The sequence below is a fragment of the Arachis hypogaea genome, chromosome 1, assembly GCF_003086295.3.
Source record: "Arachis hypogaea cultivar Tifrunner chromosome 1, arahy.Tifrunner.gnm2.J5K5, whole genome shotgun sequence".
Taxonomy (NCBI): Eukaryota; Viridiplantae; Streptophyta; class Magnoliopsida; order Fabales; family Fabaceae; genus Arachis; species Arachis hypogaea.
Window position 1 is genome coordinate 39,748,649 of NC_092036.1, and position 4,725 is coordinate 39,753,373.

The window sequence follows — 4,725 nt, forward strand, 5'->3', positions numbered from 1 at the left end:
GTTATTCATGTCTTCTTGTTAGACTTATTAAAATAGACGAATTTTTTAATTATGTATTTTTTATTTCTCTCGTTGTGTATCACTTTTTCATTATCCTATTAAGAACTTATAATTTTGAATAAAACTCAAAATCATCAATGCTATTTACCTCATTTTTTTCAATTTTTTTATGATGAACTCTTCTTTATTAAAGTAAAAAAATAAACTTTATAATATATATTTCACAACTATAACAACAAAATTATTTAAAATCTTGAAATTTAGATAATAATGATTCATTCACTAATTATGCTTATTATTTTCTAGGGAATAAAAAGGTGTATAAAAAAATCACTTAACAGAATCTCTTTTTATCAATCTTCTATTCTCTTGGACATTTTGTACCAAAGTCCATCGCATCCAACATATCTAACCATTAAGCCGAAACCAATCAACATACTTTGACTATCTTTATAGAAAAAGAAATTGATCAACCAAAAAAAATTCCATTTTCTTTGTCTTTAATAAAAAGGACTTATAATTCTACCTAATAGAAAGGTAAACAAATCAACACTCGTATCGCTATCCAGCTCAAGCATAAGTGCTTCAAAAAGTTGTCCTGGAAAAAAAATAAAAAATAAAAAAGGAAAAACGAATAATCTGAGAACATTAATCCATAAGACAGAGTAGAACTGAATGAATAGCAGAAACACAATCACTCACTTTCTTCAGTATCTTCGAACTCCGGCAGAACCTTGCCATCTTCCTGGATTGATTTCTGAAAATAGATAAAAACACAACATCCATACTAATGAGAAATTCCATCTCACAAAAGAACAAATACCAACTCTAAAAACTAACAGAGTAATATATACAAAACATGGCAATGATGCAACATAATCCTTCCTGAATCTCCGTATACAAATTATAAACAAGAAACAACTAAACCGAATAATATATACAAAACATGGAAAGGATGCAACATATTCATTCTGAGTCTTCCCAAAAACTATGTCATGCTACAAACCTAAACAATACTCCCCGAATTCTTCACCAAAAATCAAGGTTATAATTGGAAGAAACTAAATAGTATATATATAATTGTATAATTTAATGATTCATCCAAGAGTCAAACCTCAATAACCATATCATACAATCTAGCAAGTTCTAAAGTTGGAAAAATTTCTTACTCTCTAGCAATTTCTGCCTATAAAAGAGAGTAGGAAAAGTAATCCATTTCCTTAGCATCTATCATGATTGAAATTCTTCCTTTTGAACAAAATAGAAAACAGATAAGAATTTTGCTTTTATAATAGAAAGAAATGACTTTCAACCACTAGAAGTGCACAGTACTAATAGAACTAAAGCAATTTATACCGCTAGAAGCTTAAGGTGAACGAATATCCAAAAGGGTATCTTGTTCTCAACACAAGAAAACCCACAGAAAAATGAGAAAGAAAAAAAATTAAACAAACAGTTGGTGTGCGTAAAAAAGCTCACTTTTTTAAGGAGTACTGCTTCTGGGAAGAAGCCAGTGGACTCGTTGGGGTTGGAAACTGTTCCGAAGGTTACCTGAAACTGTAGGTCGATCTCGGACGAGATCTTCTATGTAGGTCGGAGTTGTTGTGTCCGACTTGTTGGACTTGGTGATGGTGCTGATCCTTCGTCCCCGGAGGGTGGAGGGTACCTGCAAGGGACTCCGATGCTTAAGTTAGCAAGGGTATTAAGCAGGTATTAAGTAGAATCAGAGTATGAGTTATACATGGGTGCTCCAGTGTATTTATAATGGTGTAGAGTGACCTTTGCAGATAAGATAAGTTAGTTATCTTTATCTTTATCTTTATCTTTATCTTTCATGGGAACTGCCCTTATCTCTATAGGCTTGGGCTGCCTTTTGGATTGGGGTCGTGTTCCTCTATTTGGGCCCTTTATTGGGCTTTCCTGTGACTTGGCCGAGCTCTTTGAGAAGAGGTCGGTTTGTCCTGACCTGAAGAGGTCGGTCGCTTTGTCTGTAGAACATTCCGGGTCGAACATCTCGATCCAGGGTATGAACAGTGCCCCTGCTCGAGCTCGGTTTCCCTTTGGAGGTAAAGTCTTAGTTTTTAGGACTTTGAACCTTCTTGGGTGGAGCCGAACTCGAGCATTTTGTCGACTTTTATCTTTGTAGAGTTCCTTTTTGAATGCGGAACATTTCGCTTCCTTTGAGAGCGTAGCGCTTTTGGATTAGCGTCCTTGCCTTGGGAATGCACAAGGGTTTTTAAATGCCCTCATTAATTGGTTTTAATGCTTCGTTTCTTTGATATTTTTGAAATTTTCACCAAACGGTTTCTCTTCTCTATTTCATGACTTCCCTTTTCTTTCTCATCTTCTGTTTTCCCCTGAAAGCTTACGTTTCTTGGTGTCTCAACGTGGTTTCGATGATCGTGAGTGCTTCCGACGACAGCTTCTGGCCTCTTCATCTTCAACCTTCTTCCGCATTCTTCTCCTTTTTTCAAGTTATTTTTTTTCTTTTTCTTCCGTCGTCTATTTTGCTGCTCTGTATTTGTTTTTTAAAGTTCTGACTGAGTGCATGTTGGAAAGCTTGAATCTTTGTATATTGTCACGCTCGGTTTATCACTGTGATGCACGCCTTCTGGTCTTCCTTTTGCCTTTATGTATGCTTCTGGGTGTTTTCTCCTGATTTTGCTTTTTTAGGGCTTTGTATGCTACTCCTGTTTTGCTAAACTTTGTTTGTTTTGAGGAAGTTTTTCTTGGAAAGGGTTTCTGCTGAGACATTAGTCTTGTGGATTTTCCTTGAATCTTTATTCCCTGATTGCCTCCAAAGGATGCCCCTGGACTTTGGGTTGTGTCCTGGGGTTTTCCTTTTTATCTGCTATACCGCGCTGGATTGTGCTGTCTGAGTTGTTTTGATTTCATCTAGGATGTCTTTACCTTTTTAGTAACCCAATTTTTTTTCTTGCTTGTAGGATTAGTTGGCCATGTCTTTCCAAAAAAATATTGTCAAGGCGTCTTCTGAGGTTCCCGAAGGGATGTCGATTGGCTGGACTCTCTTGTCTTGCTGTGTGTTTCTTTAGTCAATTCAGAATTTTGTGTGATGCTTAGAAAGCATCATTGTGTCTATAGCAGTGAGGATCAGGAGGGCAATTATGAGTTGGTAGCACCTGATTCTGGTGATAGAGTTTGCTTCCCAGTCCTGATCCAGGGGGAGCGTCCCTTCTTCTATGTTTATGACTTCTTTTTTAGCCAAATGAACATCACCTTTCCTTTTACGTCTTTTGAAACTGACCTGTTATGGTCTTGTAACGTAGCCCCTTCGCATCTCCATCCGAATTCATGGAGCTTCATCAAGATTTTTCAGCTTGTTTGTCAAGAATTTGGTGTTACGCCTTCGCAAACTCTTTTTCTATATCTTTTTGTGTTGACCAAGCCTGGGACTACTAAGAAGAAGGCTTCTTGGGTTTCTTTTAGGTCTGCCTAGGGGCATAAAGTTTTTTTTCATGTATGACGAATCTTTCCGGGATTTTAAGAACTATTTCTTTAAGGTCCGGGTTGTTGAAGGAGCCCGACCTTTCTTTCTGGATGAAAATAATGAGCCCTACTTTCCCTTAGAGTGGCAGAGAAACATAGTGGTATCCCGATATACTTGGGAGATGCTGGATGAGGTCGAACAGGCCTTTGTGAATGTCCTGGAGGATATTTGGGGGGAACCTCCTTACTTGGATACTAAAAAATCTTTGGGAGACCCGTCCCTTATTCGAACTGCATTGGGTATTTGTCTTGATATATCTTGTTATCTTGTTTTTCTCCTGCTTTCTTTCCTGGCGTGATAATTTGTTGTTTTTCATTTTGCAGAGATGGCCAAGAATAATGATGCAATGAAGGCTTTCAATAAGGCGAGGAAAGCTACTGCAGCTCAAAACATCTCGGCCCGGGCTGATGGGGAAGGAACTTCCCAAGCTCCTTTGAAGCCATCCGTGCTGAACTCTCTTGGCCCGAGGAGAATGATCCCTACACCTCGGGTCTGTTTAGTGGATCCCTCTCAATCTTCTACTGCTACTGTGGTTTCTTCTTCGGTCGCCCCTCCTCCAAAAAGACCTCGAACTGTTGAACCTTTCAATCTAGATGCCCCGGATTTTGATCCTATTAGTTTTGTGGACCAACAGATCGCACCTTATGGTGCTCTTTCAATGGATGATGTATCTCTCCTTCATCACTTGGATTTTATAACTTGGAGTAGTGTTAAGATGGCTCATATGGGAGCTGCTTTGTATTGCACTGCCCAAAATCTGCCTCTGTATGCTACCAAAGTTTTATGGAGGAAGCTAAGCAAGAATTTAATCGGATGAAGGGTCTCAAGGAGGAGTTTGAAGCGGAGGTGACTAAACTGAAGAGGTAGCTGGAGGGGGAGAAAGCCAGCTCTCTTGCCCTGGCAGCCTCTGTGCGATTTGCTGAGGATGTGGCGTTGAAGCACAAAGAAAGCTATGTCACGTCCTACCAAGAAGTGATGCATCTTCGGGAGGAGCTAGAGTCGGTCCGGGTTGATTATTCCGAGCTCCAGGGTCATCTTGTGGGCAGCGTAACTGCTGCTTATGAGAACCTGAAGGAACAGGTTCGGGTTATTGCCTCGGATGCTGACCTTGCCTTGTTTAGCTTGGATAATGTTCTGAAGGATGGCAAAATCGTTCCCGAGGACCCTGATGATGATGATGTTGAGCCTCCTCCTGTTCCTTCTACCAAAGTCTCCGT

The 4,725-nt window shown here is 39.3% G+C and overlaps 1 long non-coding RNA gene across 1 annotated transcript; it reads right to left on the reverse strand.

Annotated features, from left to right (window-relative positions):
* Positions 1–352: 352 nt before the first annotated feature.
* Positions 353–2,817, reverse strand: LOC114927684 (uncharacterized). The gene is made up of 3 exons (XR_003818423.2): positions 1,480–2,817; positions 703–757; positions 353–598 (listed from the first exon to the last, which is right to left on the reverse strand). It is a non-coding gene; the product is annotated as an uncharacterized lncRNA (long non-coding RNA).
* Between the last annotated feature and the right edge of the window lie 1,908 nt (positions 2,818–4,725).